Below are 16845 nucleotides of genomic sequence, written 5' to 3'. Positions count from 1 at the left end.
ATTCCATATCAGATAGCCTGCATCAGACATTTGCATTATAATTCCTAACAGTAGCAAAATTATATTTATGATGCAGCAATGAAATAATTTTATGGTTGGAAGCAGCCACAACACGAGGAATGCAGCATTAGGAAAACTGAGAACCAATGGAACAGAGAATAGATTCGTATTTTATTACAATTATAGAGCTATTAAATGGGGAAATAAGAGTGTTTTCCAAATATTCATGAAATATATTTTAGTATGATACAAATAATTATAGTAAAATAAAAGAAACTTATGACAACAAAGTAAGTAATTCATATAGGTTCCTCAATAAAAAAGCACAAGATATTTCTCCTACATTTAATAAAAGATTGAAATATTATGAATATCTAAGAGTGAAATGAATTAAGTATTGAAAATGGTGATAAAAGGGAAAACTATGGAGTAAAGAACATCTGTGGACCCATGCAGTGATAACTTCCTGGGTTCCACCTGAACATTTGATGAACTTTTGATTTTTAATAAAGAGAGAAGCCTCTGGCATGGAAGGAAAAATATCACACAGAAGTAACACAATTCCTCCTGCTTGGACTCTCTGATGACCAACACCTGCAGCCCCTCCTCTTTGGTAGGTTCTTATTCATGTATCTGGTCACAGTGCTTGGGAACCTGATCATCATCCTGGCTGCCAGCTCTGAGTCTCACTTCCATACCCCCATGTACTTCTTCCTCTCCAACCTGTCTTTTCTGGACATCTGTTTTACCTCAACCACTGTCCCAAAGATGTTGATGAACATCCAGGCACAGGGCAAAGATATCTCCTACTTACGATGTTTCACTCAGGCATATTTCTATATGGTATTTGCTGGAATGGATAATCTTCTATTAAGTGTGATGGCATTCTACTGCTTTGTGCCCATTTGTCACCCCCTAAACTACCCAGTCATCATGAACTCTCAGTTCACCAGCCTCCTAGTTCTGATTTCATGGATCATAGTTTTAGCAGGCTCCCTGCTTCATGTTCTATTAATAAAGTGACTAACCTTCTTCAAAGTCACTGAAATCCATTATTTTTTCTGTGAGCTCACTCAGATGCTTAACGTAGCCAGGTCTGATACTGTCATCAATACTATCACTGCGTATGTCTCTACTGTATTGCTAGGTGTGTTTCCAGCCTTTGGCATCCTCTTCTCTTACTTTCAGATTGTCTCTTATTTACTGAAAATGTCCTCAATTGTAAGCAAATATAAAGCCTTTTCCAACTGTGGGCCTTACCTCTGTGTGGTCTGCTTGTTCTATGGCACAACACTTGGTGTGACCCACTCTTCCCATGAAAGCACTGTAGCCTCAGTGATGTACACTGTGTTCACCCCCATGCACAACCCCTTCATCTACAGCCTGAAGAACAAGGATGTGAAAGGAGCTCTCGGAAGACTTTGTAAAGCAGGCTCTTCTCCTTGATGGCTCAATGACAACTAAATGTTGATTGCAGTGTCTACAATGAATGCTGTTCATCTTCTCTAAATGCATCTTACTTGAATTTATGTCCCTAGAGCATCATTACCTTGCTTGTTTATATATATATATATATATATATATATATATATATATATATATATTTCTCCTTGGATGTTTCTATACCCATCCCTTCTAAGTTTTTCTAATTCTCTGGATCATACTTATTTATTTTTTGGTAACCTTTAATGCAATACTTGCAACTTTTAATTTGATGTTCCAATCACTTAACAAATCTTGATATTATTTATTCAAATATTGTCTTCCTGGATACTATAGTTCTTTCCCTTAAGTTGGATAATTTCATGTTTCCCCTGGAGAAATTCCAATGTAATATAATAGCAAAAGAATAAATTTGGGCATATGAGCTACCTTCTTGCTCCTGAGAGTTTCCTTTAAGTTGTTTCTTTTTAATACCCCAATATCAGAAATCAAGAGACTAAAATATGGGTACACCATAATTGACACATTCTTAACAAGAATATTCTGTTTTTTTCAAGAACATTGACTGGATGATCAACATCAAAATGAAACCTTAACTTTGAATGATGGTTTACTCAAATTGTTAAAAATAATGTGACACTTAGAAAAATGTTGTTACTTCTTTATAATGGATGGTCTTTTCATAGTTCTTCTTTCGTTCCTTGGGTCTTTTCTTCTGTAAGCAATTCCTCATTCCTTTTAGGCCTTTGTCCCTTTTATTGCTAGTGTCAGTTACATCTACTCCCTTCTATGGCTGGGTAACATCTTAGCATATGTATATAATACAAGTTGTGTGGTGATATATTCTTTATGATTTATTAAAGCTTGCTTGAGGATTCAGAAAGCAAAGTCAGCCACAAGCTATAGAGATCAGGTGGTGGTAGTACACACCTTTAATCCAACCACTTCGGAGGTAGAAGTAGACAGATATCTGTTCAAGGCCACACTGAGCTACTCGAAATTGATCCAGTCCTAAAGAGAAACAGCTCACACAAAGAGGATCTGAGCACCTGGGATCACATGCCTTTAATCCCAGCCCTAGAGAGGTATATAAAAGGCAGAAGTGTGGTGTCTCAGATTGCATTCTGAGATAGTCTCTGGATTTTCTCCAGCCACACTGAGGAGAGGCAGAAGTCTGAGTCTTGGTGAAGAGTTCTTAGATCAGAACTTTCAGCCTGAGCTAGAGGTAAGAGCTAGTGGCCAGCTGCTTTGTTTTTCTAATTTTCAGCTTTAAGCTTGAGCCCCAATATATGTCTATGGGTCTTTCAGTTTTGTATTACAAAGTTCTTTATACACTTAATCATGAATGAGTATTAGAATAAACTTTGGGTTTGAGACTCTTATGAGTAGTGATCCTATGTATGCATAAGCACGTTTATTTCTTTAAGTACAATTGTGTTTCCAAAATATGCCTTAAAAGATAAAACACTGAGCCGGGCATTGGTGGTGCACGAATTTAATCCCAGCACTCGGGAGCCAGAGGCAGGTGAATCTCTGTGTGATCAATGCAAGACTAGTCTACAGAGAAATTTCCAGGACAGCCTCCAAAACGATACAGAGAAATTGTGTCTTAAAATCCTTAAAAAAAGATAAAACACTGAATGTATTATTATAGTGGTCCATAAAATTTCCTGGTAATGTTGTGGTCATTTTGCCATTTGGAAATTTCCTCTAAAATTGCGTAGTAAAGTTGTAGTCATTTTGACATTTGGGAATTGCCTCTATGATATTCATACAATGATGGAATGGCCTTATAATGCAAATCTCAGAATTGTTCCTTGGTGTTAAGCAAAAAAAAAAAAGATTATATTGTGTACAATTATGTGTATGTTATATCCAAGAAAGGGAAAGTGCAGTCATACAGATATGGCATATTTAACATTTTTCTTTTTTATTTAAAATGTTTATCATGCAATTTAACTAGTCATGTTTTCTTTTAGCTACTCAAATCCAAATTTTCTCTCTCTCCCTCCCTGCCCTCCTTCCCCCTCTTGTTCCCTCCATCTATCAAAAAAATATAAAAAAACAAATGAAAAAGCAGTAATAAAACTCAAAATCTCTGCTGTTTGGTAAGTTTGGACAAAGGCTTGTCTATCTTGTTGATTTTCTCAAAGAACCAACTCTTCATTGCATTCATTCTTTGTATTGTTTTCCTAGTTTCTACTTCATTTATTTCAGCCCTCAACTAGATTATTTCCTAGCGTCTACACCTCCTGGGGGAGTTTGCTACTTTGTGTTCTAGAGCTATCAGCTGTGCTGTTAATTATGTGAACATGCAAATTAACAAAATCAGAAATAAAAAGGGGGACATAACAATGGACTCCGAGGAAATTCAGAGAAACATCAGGTCATACTTTGAAAACCTGTACTCCACAAAATTCGAAAATTTAAAGGAAATGGACGACTTCCTGGATAGCTGTTACTTGCCAAAATGAAATCAAGAACATATAAATAGATCTATAACCCCTATGGAAATAGAAGCTGTCATCAAAAGTCCCACAACCAAAAAAAGCCCATGTCCAGATGGCCGCAGTGCAGAATTCTAGCAGAAATTCAAAGAACAGCTTATACCAATTCTTCTCAAAGTATTCAACATAAGAGAATCAGAAGGGTTTTTGCCAAACTCTTTCTACAAGGCTTCAATAACCTTGATCCCCAAGCCACACAAAGACACAACTAAGAAAGAGAACTTCAGACCAATATCCCTCATGAACATTGATGCAACAATACTCAATAAAATACTGGCAAATCGGATCTAGGAACACATCAAAACAATCATCTACCAAGATCAAGTAGGTTTCATCCCAGGGATGCAGGGATGGTTCAACATAGGAAAAATCCATCAATGTAATACACCATATAAACAAGCTGAAAAACAAAAATTACATGATCATCTCACTAGATGCTGAAAAAGCCTTTGACAAAATACAACACCCCTTCATGTTAAAGGTCTTGGAGAGATCTGGGATAACAGGAGCATACTTAAACATATTAAAAGCTATATAAAGTAAACCAACAGCCAACATCAAACTAAATGGACAGAAACTCAACCTAATTCCTCTAAAATCAGGAACAATACAAGGATGTCCACTCTCTCCATACCTTTTCAACATTGTACTTGAAGTTCTAGCCATTGCCATACGACAACAAAAGGAGCTCAAGGGGATACAAATTTGGAAGGAAAATGTCAAACTTTCACTATTTGCAGATGATATGATAGTTTACATAAATGACCCAAAAAACTCTACCAGGGAACTCTTACAGCTGATTAACACCTTCAGCAAAGTGGCAGGCTACAAAATCAACTCAAGAAAATCAGTAGTCCTACTATATACAGATGACAAAAGGGATGAGAAAGAAATCAGAGAAACATCACCCTTTACAATTGCCACAAACAACATAAAAATACCTTGAGGTAATGCTAACCAAACAAGTGAAAGACCTGTATTGCAAGAACCTTGAATCTTTAAAGAAAGAAATTAAAAAAGCCCTCAGAAAACGGAAAGATCTCCCATGTTCTTGGCAAAGTAGGATCAATGTAGTAAAAATGTCAATCCTGCCAAAAGCAATCTACAGATCAATGCAATCCCCATTAAAATCCCAGCACAATTCTTCACAGACCTTGAGAGAACAATACTCAATTTTGCATGGAAAAACAAAAGACTCAGGGTAGCCAAAACAACATGTTCAACAAGGTAACATCTGGAGGCATCGCCATCCCTGACTTCAAGATCTATTATAGAGCTATAGTCCTGAAAACGGCTTGGTATTGGCACAAAAATAGACAGATAGCCCAATGGAATCGAATTGAAAACCCTGATATTAACCCACACACGTATGAACATCTGATCGTTGACCAAGAAGCTAAAAATATACAATGGAATAAAGAAAGCATCTTCACCAAATGCTGCTGGCATAACTGGTGGCTGGCATGTACAAGAATGCGGATAGATCCATGTTTATCGCCATGCACAAAACTTAAGTCCAAGTGGATCAAAGACCTCAATATTAATCCAGCCACACTGAATCTCTTACAAGAGAAAGTGGGCAGTACCCTTGAACGAATTGGTACAGGAGACAGCTTCCTGAACATAGCACCAGTAGCACAGACAGTGAGATCTACAATGAATAAATGGGACCTCCTGAATCTGAGAAGCTTCTGTAAGGCAAAGGACACAGTCAGCCCACAGAATGGGAACTGAGGGTTGATTTCCAAAATTTACAAAGAACACAAGAATCAAGTATCCAAAACACCAAAGGATCCAATTAAAAAGTGGGCTGCAGAACTAGATAGAAAATTTTCAATAGAGGAGTCTATAATGGCTGAGAGGCACTTGAGAAAGTGCTCAACATCCTTAGCCATCTGGGAAATACAAATCAAAACAACTCTGAGATACCATCTCACTCCTGACAGAATGGCTAAAATCAAAAACACCAACGTCAATTTATGCTGGAGAGGATGTGGTGAAACGGGAACACTCCTCCACTGCTGGTGTGAGTGACAACTTGTTCAGCTATTTTGGAAATCAGTACGAAGATTCTTCAGAAAAAAGGGAATAAACCTACCACAAGACCCAGCAACTTCACTCTTAGGCATATATACAAATGATGCCCATTCATAAAAAAAGGATGTCTGTTCTACATGTTCATAGCAGCATTATTTGTAACAGCCAGTAGTTGGTAGCAACCTAGATGCCCCTCAACTGAAGAGTGGATAGAGAAAATGTGGTACATATGCACAATGGAGTACTATTCAGCAGAAAAAAAACAATGGAATACTGAGATTTGCAGGCAAATGGATGACACTAGAAGAAACCATTCTTTGTGGGGTAATGCAGTCACAAAAAGGGAAACATGGCATGTACTTTCTCATATATGGATTTTAGACATAGACCTGGGGAGTGCCAGCCTTCCCTCCCATGGCCAGAACCTTCATTCAGCGACTGATGGAAGAAGAGGCAGACTCCCACGGCTAAGCACTGAGCTGAACTCAAGAAAGCCAGTAACAGAGAGGGAGGACTGATGATCAAAGGGATTAAGACTGGGCTAGTTTAAACCACAGAAACAGCTGATCTGACAAGGGTTAACTCTTGAATCCCAGGCTAATGCCTGGTAATCCAGCATGGGACTGATCAAGACCCCCTGAATGGGGGTGTCAGTGAGGAGACCTAGGTAATCTATTGAGCCTTGGGCAGCAGATCAGTATTCATCCAGAATATACACATGGACTTTGGACTTCCATCCAACAATGTGAGATGCACTCTCACCCTGAAATGTTGGGAGAGGGCTGGGCCCTGCCCTGCATGAAATGACAGTCTGTGGATACCCCCATGGAGGGCATCACCGTCCCTTGGGAAATGAGGGGATACTGGGGGATTTGGGGTGAGGGCACAGGAGGAGGGGAGTTAAAGGGAGAGGGACCTGGAACTGACTTGTGAAGCAACCTTGTTTCTAATCTAAATTTAAACTTAAAAATAAAAGAAACACAAAATCAAAGCTCACCAAAAAATGGAGTCCACTTTGTGTTGCCCAACTACTCTTCGGCATAAGACCTGCTTTGAAGTGTAATTAACATACCCAGTAATACGTCATTGGAGAAAAATAATTTTTCTTTTGCCAGCAGGTATCAATTGCAGATATTTGGGTAGAGGTAGAAGTCCATGTCCACTTCCCCCTCTCAGTGCTGAAGCCTTATCATTCTTGTGTCTATTCAGGTCTTGTGCATGCTGCTACAGTTTGTGTGAGGTCATATGTGCCTCAGTTCTGCTGTGTCTGGAAGACACTGTTTCTTGAAGTTATCCTTCACATCTGGATCTTAAAGACTTTCTATTCTTTCATATAGATCTCTGGGCCTTCGAGGTTTGGGATAAAGAAATCCCAGTTAGGACTGAGTGCACCAAAATCTCTCACTCCCTGCACATTTTCCAAGTGTGAAACATTGTGATAATTTCTATATGTTGCAAGAGGTTTCTCTGATAAGGGTTGATCAATTCTCTGATCTCTAGGTATAGCAATATGATATTAGGAGTCCTTTTCATTTTTAGGTTCCTTTAGCAAAATGATAACAGTAGGTTTTACCATAGACCCATCTAGTCAAAGATGGAAGGGAAAATAGAATATACTGTTATGAGAATTAAATGGGGATGGTAGTGGGACAGCAGGGAAAAGGAAAAATGGGGAGAGACAACTAACACTAGAAGCCTTTTTGAGAAACTATATAGGAACCTACCACTGTAGAAGTTTCCTAAAATATATGCATATGTTAAAAGAATTTAAATGAAGTCTCCATAAAATGGAGATAATTTCCCAAATTAGACATCTTATGCTCCCAAGTAAAGCCTCCAGTGATATGTATGGGTTATGTCTTGTTTAATCATTAACCAATGAGGCACCACAGAAATCCCCAAACATCACAAGTTATGGCCAAGGCTGTTAGTTGTTCCCAACAACCTGATAGTAAGGTCCTATTGCTTAAGACAACACATATTTATATCAAAAAATGTAAAAATTTAGTCTACTTAGAAGCTTAACCCCTACTGACATTCATGGTGCTGTATCTCTGCAAACTGCTAATGAACGAAAATTAACATTGTTACCATCACCTATCTATACATCCTGCAATCTTCAACAATGACCTTCCTGAAAGATACTCTGTTGTAATAGAGGCATAAATATTATGGTAGTAACCAACCACTTTATAATTGGATTTAAGTACACTTCAGAAAACAGAACCAATACCAAAGACTTCTAAAGCAAACAGTAATATTTAACTTTTGGCATGTTTTATATTCTAATAAATAAATTTTGTAATATCTTCACTTTCTTTTTAGTGTATCTTAATTTCAACATTTTATATGTATTATTCCATTGCGTATGAAGTACTTTTTAGCTTTATTGTCATTTTTATTTCTCATTGACAAATGGAGTATCTTTTCAATTGAGTACTTGTTGGCAGCTTATATATCTTCAGTTGAGAAAAAAGTCTTTTGAACTGCCTATGAATTTTGGAATTGGGAGGTTACTTTTGCTCTGACCTATAGAAGTTATTATACATTCTAGGTTTTTTGCCTTTATCAGAAAAGTATTTTGCTAATATCACATCATACACTATGGCTTTCCATTTCCTTAAGGATATTATTAATTATTACTAACCCTACTAGTCACAATATATGTTAGATATCCTGATGTACCCTTGTACCTAAATTGTATTAGTGACCTCTCATTATAATCAACTCAAACACCTTCTGTAAACACTTTTATTCATTCTTTCAAGTAGTTCTATGTAACAGGTTTTCTCAGACTGCTAGCGCCCAAATCATGACACAAAGACTTATTAGTTATGAATACTCAACACTATCTTATGCTTGTCCCTCTAGAACGCATATTTTAATTTTACCTGTTTCTCATCATCTACATTTTGCCTTGGGGCTTTTCACCTTTCTTACATTCTGTATGTCCTACTTTTTTATGCTTGTTCCATATCTGTGTGGTTGTCTCTGGCATCTCCCTCTATTCATTCATTCATTTTCTCCCTCCCTCTCTCTCTCAGATTCATCCTCCTCATCCTCCTACTTTATTCTGTATGCCTTTCCAGCCCCACCAATACCTCTATTGCATAGCTATTGACAATTAAGAATTTTATTAGACAAACTAGGTTCCTTTGGCAGTCAAAATGAAGCAAATGGAACATATATTTATATAATTAAACAAATGCAGTATAAATAAATGTAAAATATCTTTACATACATAAAAATTGAACATAAACAAATGAAATACATTTTATATAATTAAACTTTTCCACAACATCCCTCCTTTTGTCCAAATAAAAAGAAATATTTTAACTTTAACATTGCAAAGCTATATACAATAAGAACAATTATCAAGAATTACATTCACAATATCCAGTATTTGGCAAATTCAGAGAAAATACTGTTATTTACCCTATCTTGGAGATTACAAAGTTTTGTACATAATTTCCCTTTTATCATAACTAAGGAAAGCTGTAACCATAAGTATCTAGTCTTCAACACCATCAAAGACCACAGAGAGATATAATGTTACCTGAGTAAACAGGAAGTGCAGTGAAAGCCACTTCAAAAACTGTAGAAATAACAGATACTTCTATCTGCTTAGACAGATGATTCCTCTACAACGTTGGGGTATCCATCTTTGGCCTACAGAACTAGAATATCTGGCACTTTTCTATGAAACAGGAATTTTGAAGGACTGTCCTACCTTGTCTTGGCAAAGTTCAGTAGTCTTTGTGTGTGTATGTGTACGTTGTTTTTTCAGTTTTTACTGCATACTGTCAGCAGTTTATCGCCCAAATGGTTAGCTTTGTCAAAATGAAATGAAACTTCATATGGAGGTTCTTCAATACCCATCATCCTTTTATGATATAGATTGGTATGTAGGAGAGAGATCACATACCCAAGACACTGTCCATGGACAGGGGTACATGGGACAGGCAAGAGAAAAAAGGGAAAAGAGAAAGTAAATTTCCCTCTTGGATCCTAGCCATGGCTCGGAAATGATAGAACGCTTCCCCTGTGAGTAACTTCTCTCTTCAATTAAGTACCCTAGACTCTTTTTTCCCCAGTTCACTGATTCCATGTCATTGGTGCTACCAGGAGCAAATTGTATCATTGTCATTAAAAGCCGTGTTAACAAAATACTTTAAATGCCATATTTTGTAGTTTTTTGAAGAGTTTGAAGACCATTTGTCTATCTAATGCTTGTCCCTGTATGATCTTGAAAACTATCTAGCATAACTACAAGTTTGAGTGTTAGAGATGACTAACTACTAACCTGCATTTCTTAATTATCCTAAATTGTTTATAATATCTTTCTAGGTGTAGAGCTTTACCTTACATTTTTAAATGAACTGCATAGGTACAATACCTTAAATAAGAGTAGAAACATAGATACAGTATGTTGTAACAAAAATAACCTCAATTTTGCACCTATATACAAAAGTCCATGCCAATGTAAAATATTTGAGATTAATAGTTGCTTTTTATCCGATATTCCTATATTCCCCAAAATAATGGCAAATATTTATAAACAGCTGATGATTAAAAACCATCCACCCCTAAGAATGTTGACAAATTCCTTAACAGTAGTTTGGCCATTTGAATTTCATCTGTTCAGAATTCTGTCTAGATCTGTATTATATTTTAATTGGAATATTTTGTATTTTAGTGTCCAGTTTCTTGAGTTCTTTATATGTTTTGGAGATCAGTCTTCTGTCAGATAAGGCAATACCATTTCCTCTCCCTTCTGTCCTCCCATCCCCGCCCACCAACCCCCCACTCTCCAAGGATAGTGAGGCCTTCCCCAGGGGATTATCAAAGTCTGTCACATCCTTTGTTGGAGGGCCTAGGCCCTCTTCTGTGTATCTGGGCTGCAATAGTATCCCTTCATAGGGAATGGGCTCCCAACGTCCATTAGTGCACTAGGGATAAACACTTGTTCCACTGTTAGACGTCCCATAGACTGCCCAGGCCTCCAATCTGACACCCACATCCATAGGGATTGATTCAATCTAATGCTGGTTCCCCAGCTTTCTGAATAGGGCCTCTGTGGCCTTACTTGGTCAGATCAACTGTTTCTGTGGGTTTCTCCATTATGGTCTTCATGCTTTTTCTCAACTTTTCTCCCTCTCTACAACTTGATTACAGGAATGTGGTTCAGTATTTAGTTGTGGGTGCCTACTTCTTTATCAATCAGCTACTGGATAAAGGCTCTAGGATAGCAACCAAGGTAGTCATCAATCTCATTATAGGGGAAGGGCATCTATGTTCTTAAAGCATTTTAAATGCCATATTCCGTATGTCTTTGAAGTGTTTAAAGATTAGTTATCCATCTGAACTATATCTCTGCATATCTAGAAAACCTAACTAACATGAATATGTTTGACTATTATAGATGACTATAATTATACATTGTTATTAATTATACATTACATTTTAAAATAAACTTCAAAAGCATAATGCCTTAAAAAAGAGTAGAAACATACATATCACAAAATTCACCTTAAATTTATATCAATAAGCCAAAATCTGTATCAATGTATCATTTTCCCCTTTTCTATTTAAAAGGATTGTTTGTGATCCTTAACCATTTATAACCAACCCCATTAAAATGAAAACAAACATAAACAATATTTGGGGTTTTGGTCATTCATTCCAAACTGCTTCCTGCTGGTTAGGGGAGTGGTGAATGCCATTGGGGATCATGGGAAAACAGAAACTTTGCCCAATTCTGGCTGTTGTAGTCTGAGGCTGCATCATCCTAAGTGTCTTGGAAGTAAAATCACCTCAGCAGAAAAAAAATGAAATTTTGATTCATAGGCAAATGGATGGAACTAAAAAAATCCATGCTCAGTGAGGTAATCAAGTCACAGAAAGACAAACATGGTGTGTAGTCACTCATATATGGATATTAGCAATCCTCCAGAGAAGCTAGGAAGCAAGGAGGACCCTAACAGAGACATACATTGAACTCTGAAGAAGATAAACGGGACAAGATCTCCTAAAAATATTGGAAGCATGGGGGAAGGGAGAGGGAGGTAGGATATAGAGAAAGGGAGAAGAGGAGGAGCAAGGAGGACATGAGGGATCAGGAAGATTGAGCCATGGGAAGAATAAAAGAGAGCAAGAAAAGAGATACCTTAATAGAGGGAGTTATTATATGTATAAAGAGAAAACTGGCAGTAGGTAAATGTCCAGATATCCACAAGGATGACGTCAACTAACAATCTAAGCAATAGTGAAGGGACTACTTTAATGCCCTTTCCCTATAATGAGATTGATAACTACATTAAATGTCATCCTAGATCCTTCATCCAGTAGCTGCTGGAAGCAGAAGCAGAGACCCACAGCTAAGCATTGAGCTGAACTACTAGAATCCAGTTGTAAAGAGGGAGGAGTGATGAGCAAATGGGTCAAGATCATGCTGGGGAAACCCACAGAAACACCTGATCTCAGCAATTGGGAACTCACAGACACCAGGCTGACAGCTGGGTGTCAGTTAGGAGTCCTGGGAAGTCTAGGGGCCTCTGGAAGTGGAACCAGAGTAAAAACTAGTGTACCAATGAAGTTTGGGAGTCCTTTCCTCATGGAGGGATACTCTCTCAATCTAGATAGATGATGTGGCAGACTTTAATAATCCCCCATGGAAGGCCTTACCCTCCCAGGGGAGTAGATGGGGTGAGATGGGGGTATCCATGGGGAGCATAGGAGGATGGGAAGAAGAAATTACACTCAAAATGAGTATATGGCAAGGAATAATCAATTCATGGCTAAAATAAATAAAACAAAAACAAAAAATCAATAATACACAGAGTCTGTTCTTTAAGAAAATAAGAAAGTAACAGTTACTAACTACAAGTCAGAGAGGGAAGCTCCGAATTAACAAAATTGGAGATGAAAGGGGGGGCATAATAGAGAACACTGGAAATCCAGAAGAACATAAATACACTCTGAAGTGGCCCATAATCTGGGTCAACACCAGAATCCATGTTGGTGCTTGAGGATCAAGTTGCTGCAGGTGTCATACAGACCTGGGTGGTCTGTGCTGTCACTTGGGGCAATGGAATCATTTGGGTCCAAGCTGACACTGTGGCCATGTCTGAGTCCACACTCCTCCTATAGTCTGGGACTGCCTGAGGCTCCTGTTGTCTTTGAGAACCATGTAGATACCCGGAATCTGAGCTGCCACCTGGGGCAATACTGGTATTCAAAAACCACACTGCCACAGAGTTCATGCCAATGTGAGTGACCTGCACTGCTAACCAGGGCCATGTTGACATCCAGAGCTGTGCTGCTGCCAAGAACCATGTCTGGGTAAGTAGTCCAGTAGTAGTGGATGTCCTTCTGTATATGTGTTTCTCTTATTGGTTGTTGAATAAAACACTGTTTGGCCAATAGAGGAAGGAATATAGGTGTGACTAGGAGATGAGGAGAATTCTAGAGAAGGTAGTCAAAAAGGGAGACCTCAAGGAGATGCCATGTAGGGAGTGGGAAGACAGGATATGACAAGCATTCTCAGGTAAGATAAAGCCACGTAGAAATACACAGATTAGTAGTTATGGGTTAATAATTAAGATAGAGCTAACCAATAAAGAGTCCTATCCACTGGCCAACAGTTTATAAATTAATATAAGTCTCTATGTGATCATTTGGGGCTAACAAAGCAGCTGGACCAGGCAGGACAGAAAGCTCCAGCTATAGTCTAGCGTCTGTGTTGGTATCCATGGTACATGTTGCCACCAAGGGCCACGTGAACATCCCAGGGTCTGGGCTGCCACCTAGGGCCATGTTAGTATCCAAGGGCTATGTTGCTGGTGGGTTCATAAATATTTGAGTAGCCTTTCATGATGCCCATATTGTCAATTTGGCCTGGGATACTGCCAAGAGCCATATTTGGGTCTGAGGCCCTGCCACAGCAGTCAGTCATCTCTGTTGGTGTGCATGGCTCCTGTTAACACCAAAGGCAGTGAGGACAGAGCTGCACAGAGTTAATCCCACCCCTCACAAGCTGCAGCACTCAGAGACAGGGCCTTCCACCTTGTCTGGGCAGCACAGGAGAAATGACCCTGTCATGGGGGACACAGGTGATCTGGCCTAGAGAATGTAAGTGGGATATCTGGCCCCACACCTCCTCTGTCATATGGTGTATTGGGCAAGGTAGAAATGTCCTTCTATCCACACTTTGCCATCTGTGGCAGTTGGGAGAGCTGACCCTGCCCCTCTTCTACTGCAACACTCAGGAGAGTGGGCCCTGAAACTTTCTCAACCAGCACAGTAGAGGTGATGGAGCAGATGAGCTGGCCCTGAGAGTATGATACCAGAAGAGCTGACCCTGCCCCCATATACAATATGGGGGCATGGATGAGGGAAATATGCCCTCCTCCCACAATCATTGCTGCCTATGGTAGGAAAGAGATCTGACCCCGATGTATGAGAGAGGGAAAGCTGGCCTGCCCCTCACTAACTGCAACACTAGGGAAACTGGACACTGCACCTCACTTGGGAAAAACAGTAGAGGTGTCCCCTGGTGGTGTGGGTGCAGATGAGCCAGTCCCAAGGGCATGAGAGCAGAGTAACTTGCCCCACTCCTTGCTGCCTTCTGAATTGAGCTAGCCAGAGCAGTGCTGGAGAGCTTACCCTGGTGGTGATGATGAGGGAAAGCTGGTAGGCTGACCCAGCTACCACTAATGTCTAGAACCAGGTCTCTGAGTTAGCCTGCTCCAACATCCACATTATCTATGAACTGCTGGAGTATGTAAAAGAGCCAAACATACAGATCCAAAGCAACAAGATCTCCACAACAGAAGACAACAACAGGATATCCAAGAGGAGCCTCAGTGAGGGGATATTATTGATAGTGTAGCAGAAACCAGAGACCTCAAAACAGACCAATGACTCATTGTGAAGAACACTGACAAGTAAAGATGTATGGACTAAAAGGTATACTGTATGACCTACTAGGCCACACTACAGTTATTGATCTTGGCCATTATGACTGTTGTAAGATGAAATCCCAAAGTAGTTTTGATTTGCATTTCCCTGATGGCTAAGGATGTTGAACATTTCTTTAACTGTTTCTCAGACATTTGAGTTTCCTTTATTAGAGAATTCTTGATCAATAAAAATGACAGCTCATGCTGGTAATGATGTGAATAAGAACACTCCTCCAATGCTGGTGAAACTGCAAACTTGGATATCCACTATGGAAAATGATATGACAGTTCCTTGGAAAGCTGGGAATTGATCTCTCAAGATCCAGCTATAACTGTCTTAGACATATACTCAAAGGATACTTCATCCTATCATAAACACACTTACTCACCCATGTTTATTGCTTCCCTATTCATAATAGCTAGAAAGTGGAAACAACCTAGGTATCTATTAATTGATGAATGGATAAATAAAATGTGGTGCTCCTACTCAGTTGTTTAAACAAATGAAATTGCTTCCCCTGCCCTGTTTGGAACCACCTGTGGCCTGGGAACTGAGTACTGCGGATCCCATCCTGGTAGGATCGACCTACCCAGAGACTGCCAGTGTCCTAGTCCCTTTATCCACGCAGAGGACTAGGTAAGCATAGGCCTATTTCTGGAACACCTTCTAGAGCCTTGCTCAGAGCTACCTGAGGCCTGGGAATGCACACTGCAGATCCCATCCTGGTGGGGTCTAGGCCACCCAGAGACTGCCAGCATCCTAGTCCTTTTCTCTGCCCACAGAAATAGGTAAGCTTGGACCTGTTTCTGTCCCACCTTCTGCTGCCCTGAAAGGAGCCAATTGAGTCCTGGGGACTGTACACTGCGGATCCCATCCCAGCAGGGTAAAGGAACCCAAAGACTGCCAGCATCCTAGTCCCTTTGTCTGCCCATGGGACTAGTAAGAGGAGAGCCATCAGAGTATTGGACCTGCTTTTACCCAATGGAAATGAACCTTGGACCCATATCCACCAGAGTGACACCACCAGAGTCTAGGGATTCTGCACAAGCAAAACCTGAACATTCCAACAAAGAAGAAGCAGAAGAGAATGACCTTAAAAACAACATCAAGAAAATGGTAGAGGACCTCAAAGAGAATATCAGAACATACCTTAAAGAAATTGAAGAATAAATACAAGAAATCCAAAATTTCTTAAAGAAGGCCAAGAAAAACTCAATCAAACATATGAAGAAAATAGTTCAAGACCTGAAAACGGAAATAGAGACAATAAAGAAAACACAGATTGAGGGAATTCTGGAAATAGAAAGGCTGGGTAAGTGATCAGGAACTACCGATGCAAGCATAACAAACATAATAAAAGAGGTTGAAGACAGAAGCTCTGGCATTGAACAAACACTAGGAGAAATATATTAGTCAACCAAAGAAAATCTTAAATCCAACAAACCCATAGCATAAAGTATCCAGGAAATATAGAACACTGTGAAAAGAACAAACCTAAGAATAATAAGTATTAAGAAGTTGAAGAAACTACCCTCGAAAGTGCAGAAAAAATATTCAAAAAAATCACAGAAGAAAACATTAGCAACCTAAAGAAAGACATGCCAATGAAAGTACAAGATGGTTCCAGAACAGCAAATAGAGAGGACCACATAATAATCAAAACCCTAAACACATAGAACAAAGAAAAAATATTAAGACCAGATAAGGAAAAATGTCAAGTAACATATAAGGGCAAACATATCAGAATTACATGTAAATTCTCCATTGAATCCCTGAAAGCCAGAAGGTCCTAGATAGGTATTCTACCAGCACTAATAGATCACAGATAACAGGCCAGAGTACTATAAATGGAGAACACAAGATATTCAATGACAAAACCATATTTAAACAATAGATA

General features: G+C 39.1%; 1 pseudogene; it reads left to right on the top strand.

Annotated features, from left to right (window-relative positions):
• The first annotated feature begins 506 nt into the window (after nucleotides 1-506).
• LOC106021700 lies at nucleotides 507-1446 on the top strand (annotated as a pseudogene).
• Nucleotides 1447-16845: the final 15399 nt, after the last annotated feature.

This window comes from Mesocricetus auratus, unplaced genomic scaffold (assembly GCF_017639785.1).
Source record: "Mesocricetus auratus isolate SY011 unplaced genomic scaffold, BCM_Maur_2.0 Super-Scaffold_100040, whole genome shotgun sequence".
In the NCBI taxonomy this organism is placed as follows: Eukaryota; Metazoa; Chordata; class Mammalia; order Rodentia; family Cricetidae; genus Mesocricetus; species Mesocricetus auratus.
The sequence above is the reverse complement of the archived record's forward strand: the minus strand, read 5'-3'. Positions and strand labels throughout refer to the sequence as shown.